We start from the raw sequence: 9,677 nt of genomic DNA, 5'->3' as shown, positions 1-9,677 counted from the left end.
CTTGAGATTTTCATTTTGAAATGGTCTTTTCTTCACAATGGCAAAGACTGTGAAGGCAATGGTGAATTGAGTATGACTGCTCTCTGGCAAGTGATTCCAAGATATGGGAATGGATCACATTTAGGTAATTGCTGTGAACCTTTATTTTCAGGGCAATATTGTAGCAGGTTTACTGAGAGGAACTCTATCTTGGAGATGTTCGCCAGGTAATTTGTTACTCCATTCAAAACAGCATCTACAAAGTGAAATCATACTTCTGCTACACTTTCATGAAAACCAGTAACTCAGTGGTGCTTACCATTGGAAGAGAGGGAACAGGAGTTCAGGAGGTGTAGTAATTTGGGAAGGGATCCATTTGGCATAGCTTTTACTTAGGTTTTGAAAGTAGAGAGGTGAAATGACTTTGGAAGCCCAAAGTACCAGTGTATAGAGACAGAGATATCACCTGTGATGCCAGATTGGGGGAGGGTAGGGAACAAAGGTAATCTGAATCACAAGAAAAAGGATCGGTATCAAAATTAAATATTCAGTTCCCTTACCAGTATTGAATAGTGAACAGATACTCGATGCCACCCACCTAGACACTAAAAATAATGCTCATTCACCTGCCATCAGAATGTATTCAGTCACAGTTTTTATTCACTCATTTATCCTCATGTTCCAGATTTTCTGTTCTGCATTCCTACTGCGAGTCACTGCAAACACAAACCCATGCCCTATTTCTTTTTATGTGTCTCTACACTAATCCACTAAACTACCAGAAAGCTAATAAAATGGTTTATGGCCCTTTCACTATTAGGGAAAGGCTCTAAAAGGCTTTCTTTCTTTACAACAAATTAAGAATGAATCTCCTCAAGCCTTTCTTTGTCTGTTCTGCCACTGAAGCTACAACAGTAGAAAATGAAAAAGTCCACCCCTTCAATAGACCCCATTGCCCTTCTTTCTTGGCATCAGTAACTCTACAGTCATCTATTGTCTATTCTCACTCATTTGTCCATATAAAACATGATGACGAGTGCCGGCAGGCAGGAGGTGATCTCAATCTTTCGTCATCATAATTCACAAACAAGTTGCTTCGAACAGGGAGTGTGTTGGATGATGGACAGCAACAGAATTCTGAGTCAATTTTGTCATACCTAACATTGAGGCACAAAATTCAATGAATGTCCTTTACGGTTGACCACTGACCAAAGGTTAGTATGCGTAGGAAAGAACTGCAGATGCTGGTTTAAATCGAAGGTAGATACAAAATGGATAACTCAGTGACACAGGCAGCATCTCTGGAGAGAAGGAATGGGAGACGTTTCGGGTTGAGACCCTTCTTCAGACTGATGTCAGGGGGGTGGGTGTGACAGAGATAGAATGTAGTTGGAGACAGTAAGACTGGTGAGAGAACTGGGAAGGGGAGGGGATGGAGAGAGAGGGAAGAGAGAGGTAAAGCAAGGGCTATTTGAAGTTAGGAAAGAACTGCAGATGCTGGTTTAAATCATAGACACAACATTTTTAAATACAACATGTAGTAGAAAGCCCTTGCTTTCCCTCTCTCTCCATCCCCTCCCCCTTCCCAGTTCTCCCACCAGTCTTACTGTCTCCAACTACGTTCTATCTTTGTCCCGCCCACTCCCCTAACATCAGTCTGAAAAAGGGTCTCGACCCAAAACGCCACCCATTCCTTCTTTCCAGAGATGCTGCCTGTCCTGCTGAGTTACTCCAGCATTTTGTGTCTACCTTCGATTTAAACCAGCATCTGCAGCTTTCCTACGTACTCCAGATTAGTGTCTGATTATAATTTCTGGCTTGATTTTAAAGGAGTGCCAGAGAGTTTTCACCATTGAAAGAATAAGAATTTGGCCAATTGTTAGTGGTGGATCCAATCACCTTAATAGGAACCTTCGACCAAAGGTTAGTACTGGATCTCCCAGATACATTTGCCGACAATCTCACTGATAAATCTCATAGGGAAATCCTTAACATCCATTTTATATGTGTTCAAATAAATCCCTGTTTGGAAGCTGAGCCTCTATTATCCTTCATTTTTAAAAAATGGCTGATTGTGCTAAGTATTCACGATTGCGCATATATTGCATTGTACACAAGATGCTCCGGGTAATGTTTTGTTGATTTGAATTAAAACGGCTATCTTATGAGACATTTCTGGCAGCTTTTGCATTCTGCCTTGCTTTGTGAGGTGCATTAAGTTAGCTTGTAGGCACTCTATAATATTACATGCCATATTAGCTGATTTGCTGTTGGCAAAGATTTTCAGTGGAAAACATGTCCTCTGAAGCAATTTAAAATTGTTTGCAGTGCTATGACTATGGCAACAAGAATATAAATGAAACAGCAGCATTTAGAGGGAAGTCAAATCCTGCCTCAAGAATAAATGAGAGAGGGTTTGAAAGACAGTCACCCTCGCTTAGGACCTGACTGATTTATGTTAGCTCTTGGATGTGGCAGTTTTCTCTTGAACTTTAAGACATTGTAAATAAATCTGATCAGAGGCTGTGACAGTCATATTGCAAGTGTTGGCAGCTATTGTTAAGCACTGAGGCCACTTGCCTATCAAAGTATTTAGTGTGAAACAAGAGTTATGTGTTGCAATCTGGTGAATTATAACATCAATCCACAACATAAATTTTGAGCTAATTTCAAGGCCTTTTGTGCAAAAAGGTGATTGATAATTTAATTTTATTTAAGTTCTGGGATGGCAGTCTGCCTCATTGCATTACTCGTCATCATGATTTAATGTCTTCAGGATTGGAAGGGAAAAAAATTGTGGGAAGTAGGCTTCTACAAGGTCAAATTGGAAGCAATTCCCATCGTTGGTGACTGAATGCTGCCTACATTATTAAAGTGCCTCCTCTTTCCTGCTTAGGTATCTCCAAAGGAAGTTGTGTGCAACGACAGGTCAAAAATATTTAGAAATAAGAATTAAAGACCATTAGGCCTGTGCTGTCAATCAATGACTTTGCGGCTGATGTGATAGAACAGAGCAGATTTGGATGTAGATTTGTATAAAACCCATGAATTGTTCTCATCTTGCTTGGTGTTTCTTACAGTGATGCTAAATGGGGCACCAATTCACCACTCTTCCATTATCACATTTGGCTGCAATTTATACCTTCGCATGTACATTTAGTCGAGTAAAAAATACAACTTGCATCATTCTAACATTAGAACCAAAGCAGATTGTCTGTGCCGCTCTCTTGGTGCATTCCTGAGGCCAAGAACAAGACACAAGGCAAAGCTTTTAATCCAAAAGCTGAAATTTGCGAGTGTTCCAATGCAAAATTATTTTAGTGATTACTTGGGGGAAGAATGGAGGAAGCTGCCAGCTTTAACTTGGCATTTCTGGGGAAAATTTGGTGTGCTGCACTCAGAAGATCTGGCATGGTTTGTTGGGATAGATCCCTGCCCCAATGTCTCCAGGTCAATATACTCCTGACCTGCTTTGCTTCAAGCTTATTTCAAGAGACCAAATGTGCCATCAACAACACTAATCAATTTAACTGCTTTCCATTCTGAAATCACATATTGGTTAAATGGACCTGTCAACACTGGCTTCTGCAGTAACTAGAATGCTGTGTATTCCATTTGATTCATCTGCTGAGATCCTACTATTACCTCACAAAACTGGAGGCTCTGCATTTATGTAATTATGATCATTTCCCACTAATTTTCATCAAAGTGGTCCTGTCCCCAATCTACGGAACCAGTAACTGAAATTTGACCAGCCAATTCTTCAATAAAATGGATACATCCCACAAGAAGACTCCAATAATTCACTATCTGATTGTTCAGAATGTTCAATTGTTTAATGGTACTGTATTAGCACATATATCCAAGTACAGTGAAATTCCTTCTTTTTTTCCCAGTTCTGTAAACTATCATACTTAAATACAAGAGTGTAAGAATAGTAGATTACACTGAGACAGTAGATCATCTAAAGATCATGTGATAGGAGCAGAATTAGGCCATTCGGCTTATCAAGCCTACTCCGCCATTTAATCATGGCTGATCTATCTCTCCTAACCCCATTCTCCCCAGAATCTCTGTCACCTGTACTAATCAAGAATCTATCTATCTCTGCCTTAGATATATCCACTGACTTTGCCTCCACAGCCTTCTGTAGCAAAGAATTCCACAGATTCACCACCCTCTGAGTAAAGAAATTCCTCCTCATCTCCTTCCTAAAAGAACGTCCTTTAATTCTGAGGCTATTATCTCTGGTCCTAGACACTTCCACTAGTGGAAACATCCTTTCCACATCCACTCTATCCAAGCCTTTCACTATTCTATACGTTTCAATGAGGTCCTCCCTCATTCTTCTTAACTCCAGCGAGTATAGGCCCAGACTCATGATATGTTAGTACACAAGAGTCGCCATGTTTCAGCACCATCTAATACCCTTCAAGATGTTAAAAATAATAGTTTTAGCTTGGTCATACAGCCCCTTTGTGCTGGGGGCGGCACTGGGGTGTAGTTGCAAGGTCGCCCTGGCCAAGCGATGTTGCAGATGCGTTCCTACACTGCTCGGTGCCATAGTAGTCCATCTGTGCACTAGGCCAAGGTGCACTGCCCGATCTATTGGCTGCTGCAGGGCCTCCAGTAGCCCATTCCACCAACATCTCGATCCGGATACATTGACCCACGTACATGCTGCCCCTCACCTCACAGGCTCTGTGCCCCGGGGTGCCTCCCGTAACCAACGTTGGAACATCCAGAGCACCTCTAAGGATGCGGGAGGTAAGCCCGCAGCCTGCCCACTGGCACCGTTCTCTCCTCCTTCCAGCACCATCTGCAGCTGCACAAGGATGAGAAGCTTTCCTCAAAGGGTTCAGTGGTTCACGCTGGTTAATGAGATGTGGTTTATTGTTTTTGCTTCCATCTGGTTTCATCAGTGATTCAAAAATGTATTGCCCATCATGAGACTGAAACGTGCCCATAAGCCCAGTGCAGTGGTTGACAATGGCCGTGTGTGATGCCTGAGATTTAACGTGCCGGTATAAAAATAGTGCTTCAAGTCAGAGTGTGGGTGTCGGGGCCCACAGCTCCTCAAGGGATTGACTCGGTACAATGTTTCAGAATTTTGCTTGCCATATGCTGATTCCCATTGTGCCTCTAACACACTTGGACTTTAGTTTCAATATCAAACCAATATCCACGTTCCCTTTAAACTAATCAACGCGTGAGTTTCCATGCTAGCTTCAAAAGCACTAAGACCTATATTCCATATTTGTGAATCTTATCAAAGCCCCGATCCCATATTCCCTTGAAATTTACTTGAAATTCTGTTTACCCAACTCCCTGAAATTTAACAGGTTCACTTAAAAAGTTATAATACTACTGTATTGTACAATATGTAAAAAAATAATTATGCTTTACTCTGATTAATCCTTCAAAACACCTTTACTTGAAAGTATGTTGAAGTATTAATTGGAATAACATCCAACAGTCCCGAAAATCATTTTTATTCTGCAGATATTTGCATTTTTTTGTCTCTACGTTCTTCTCTTAGACAGTCCTTTAGGGTGTCATTAACTCCCGAAGCTTGTGTGCAAGGTTCTGAATACCATCCCAAACGTGGCTTCTCCACTTTGAGCTCGAGATTACCATGAGTCAGTGATGATGTCATGCCCCTTCAAGAAGACTATGAACACAGCCTTGAACATTTTCCTTTTTCATCCAAATTATATTTTCCATGACAGAGCTTGGAATAGAGGCCGTCATGAATCAGAGGTGTTTTGGTGTAGAGTAATAACGTCGTAGAGTCATACAGTGTGGAAACACGCCCTTCGGCCCAACCTGCCCACACTGCCCAACATGTCCCATCTACATTAGGCCCACTTGCCTGCATTCGGCACATATCCCTCTAATCCTATCTAGGCACCTGACTAATTGCTTCTTAAACATTGCAATTGTCCCTGCCTTGACTACCTCTCGGGCAGCACATTCCATACCTGCACCACCCTTTGTGTGAAAAAGTTGCCCCTCAGATATCTATAAAACTTTTCCCCCTTCACTTTAAACCTATGCCCTCTGGTTCTCGATTCCCCTACTCTGGGCAAGAGACTCTGTGTGTCTACCAATCTATTCCTCTCATGATTGGTGTTGGATAGCCTGCACAACATAGTCAACTGTGTGCATCTAGGTCTTCAAAGCTGGGGGTGTTGGCCTGAGAAAGGTCACTGACATTGGTTTGTCTTCCTTCCAATAAATTTAGTGATATTATGGAGAAAGCATTGAGATACCTCCTGTGGATACTCGAGATCTGAGAAGCAAATAGGTGGGCAGAGATCGTCGCTGCCCAGTGGACCAACAGTTTGTGAAGAACAATACCTCAGACCTGGTGGAAAGATCATGGATTATTACAAGATATACTACTATTGAATTACATTTTTTTCTTCAAATATATAGCTTTGATATTGGAATTGTATTCCAATGGGACAAATTGCTACACTTCTTACAAAGCATGAAAATGAATGGGCAAAAATTGTGCTCCATCTCAACAAACCCGGTGGTAACGTTCCAGTGCCTTGAGATAGCGGTTTCAGGAAGTTTCACCACCATGTAAGAGGGCAAATCGATGGAAGACCAGGGGAGTAGAAAACAAGAAATATTAGTGGAGAATTCAATTTGATCTGTGAGCTGCTATAAACTCAGTCAACCGAATGCCCCCTCCTTCCATGTCAATAGACAATAGACAATAGACAATAGGTGCAGGAGTAGGCCATTCAGCCCTTCGAGCCAGCACCGCCATTCAATGCGATCATGGCTGATCACTCTCAATCAGTACCCCGTTCCTGCCTTCTCCCCATACCCCCTAACTCCGCTATCCTTAAGAGCTCTATCCAGCTCTCTCTTGAAAGCATCCAACGAACTGGCCTCCACTGCCTTCTGAGGCAGAGAATTCCACACCTTCACCACCCTCTGACTGAAAAAGTTCTTCCTCATCTCCGTTCTAAATGGCCTACCCCTTATTCTTAAACTGTGGCCCCTTGTTCTGGACTCCCCCAACATTGGGAACATGTTATCTGCCTCTAATGTGTCCAATATCCTAATTATCTTATATGTTTCAATAAGATCCCCCCTCATCCTTCTAAATTCCAGTGTATACAAGCCCAATCGCTCCAGCCTTTCAACATACGACAGTCCCGCCATTCCGGGAATTAACCTAGTGAACCTACGCTGCACGCCCTCCATAGCAAGAATATCCTTCCTCAAATTTGGAGACCAAAACTGCACACAGTACTCCAGGTGCGGTCTCACCAGGGCCCGGTACAACTGTAGAAGGACCTCTTTGCTCCTATACTCAACTCCTCTTGTTACGAAGGCCAACATTCCATTGGCTTTCTTCACTGCCTGCTGTACCTGCATGCTTCCTTTCATTGACTGATGCACTAGGACACCCAGATCTCGTTGAACTCCCCCTCCTCCTAACTTGACACCATTCAGATAATAATCAGGAAATATCAGGCAACTGAACCATCCTATCACCAAACAGAGTGCGGTCCTGACCTACCATCTGCCTCATTGGAGACCCTCAGACTCCTTTTAATCGGATATTACTAGGCTTTACCTTGCCCTAAATGTTACTCCCTTCATCCTGTATCTGTATACCGTGTTGGCTTGATTGTAATTATGTGTAGTCTTTCTGCTGACTAGATAGCATGTAACCAAAAAGCTTTACACTGTACCTCGGTACACGTGACAATAAACTGAACTAAAAATGAAAACTATAGAATTAAACAATATTTTGCAAGCCATTTCTCAAAATGACACCACAATCACAATCCTATAAAAACTAATTTTCAAGAGTTGCCTTCCCACAATGGATCCCAGAATCTAATTGACCATGCTGATCATATATAACTGCACAGAAATAACCTACTGTATGCGACGGAGGAAAGAAAAAAATATTCTCCTTGCGAATCCCTTTGATAAAGAACAAGTTAAAAATGCACAATTTTACCAACTTGTACTTTCTGTGTAAAAAATATTAAGAACGTATTGCACTGAGCCAAGTGTTTGGTATCCAACATGGAAACCCCAGCAGTGCAAGCTGATTTTTTTTTCAAAATCTACTCTAGGGCTCGTGATTAAGCATTTTACTTATGATTGCCAACTGCCAGCTATGTTATTATGAAAAATATTTCAGGGTTCTACATGATATAATTTTAGCACTGAAGTAGAGGTTACAAAAAATTATTGATACTGTGCCATTTTACAGATGTGAAACACATGTGTTCATCTCCAATAAGATAGAGTTTTGATAAGATAAGACACACACAAATTCCTAGCTGGATCCTGGCTGCATTACTAAAAGCTAACGTTGAAATGTCCAGGGTCTTCGCCAGAGAAAAAATGTAATCCCTTAATTAATGAGATCTACTGGTGGGCACCAAAGAGGGGAACCCCTGAAAAAAGCTGACATAAGCCAACTTCATTCTGGATAACCAAATCACTATGCAGTGCATCATTGGTATTGAGAGAAGCCAATGGAAATCAAACCAAAGTAAACCATCTGTATTTTAAATGAAGACACTTCACCAAATGTAGGGCTGAGAAAAATGAGAGTGCGCTTGCAGCCATAAACAACGTTACCAACTACTGCTCAATCCTGAACTTGAGAACCTCTTCTTGGTTCTGAATGGTCTCAGTTCTCCTCCCACCGCTCTCTCAATTCCCATTAAAACACTACTCCCCACCACCAGTACCTACACCCCATTCACTCGGTTCTCTCCAAGACCTACCGTGGTTAGACAGCTCCAATATCTAATCTCAATGAGATCCAGACCCAAAATTGAGTGTGCCTCAGGCATAGGTGTTTAAGTACAGACATATTTCAAGTAATTCATCCATTCTGGCAGAAAATGCCTTTCAATTTTTACTCAGGTTGTGCATTTAACATAATTGTTTGTGCCGTAACCAATGTTCTTTGGCACCTGGTTAGATTTTCTCGAGTGGAATAAAGGTTTTCACTGCTTATAACATAACATAACATAACATAACAACACTTTATTGTCACTCGGCACAACACCGAGCGAAATTTCAGCAGTCACACAAAATACAGCAAAAAGAAAAGAACACAGGACACCCGACCCCAACACAAACATCCATCACAGTGACTCCAAACACCCCCTCACTGTGATGGAGGCAACAAAACTTCCCCTCTCTTCCCCCCGCACCCACGGACAGGCAGCTCGACCCCTACCGAGGCAAACGACACGCACAGCCCCCGCAAGGGGATGGAAGGCCCCCCGGCCGAGCCGCCCCGGGCACCGAAACGTCCCGCGGCCACACCGGGCGATGTTAAGTCCAACGGCCGAGCCGCACCGGGCACTGAAACGTCCCGCGGCCGAACAGCGCTGACGATGTTAAGTCCAGCGGCCAAGCCGCGCCGGGCACTGAAACGTCCCGCGGCCACACCGGGCGATGTTAAGTCCAGCGGCCAAGCCGCACCGGGCATTGAAACGTCCCGCGGCCGAGCCGCACCGGGCACTGAAACGTCCCGCGGCCACACCGGGCACTGAAACGTCCCGCGGCCACACCGGGCGATGTTAAGTCCAGCGGCCGAGCCGCACCGGGCACTGAAACGTCCCGCGGCCGAGCCGCACCGGGCACTGAAACGTCCCGCGGCCGCACCGGGCGATGTTAAGTCCAGCGGCCGAGCCGCA

The sequence above is a fragment of the Rhinoraja longicauda genome, chromosome 4 (assembly GCF_053455715.1).
Source record: "Rhinoraja longicauda isolate Sanriku21f chromosome 4, sRhiLon1.1, whole genome shotgun sequence".
Lineage (NCBI taxonomy): Eukaryota > Metazoa > Chordata > Chondrichthyes > Rajiformes > Arhynchobatidae > Rhinoraja > Rhinoraja longicauda.
The sequence above is the reverse complement of the archived record's forward strand: the minus strand, read 5'-3'. Positions refer to the sequence as shown.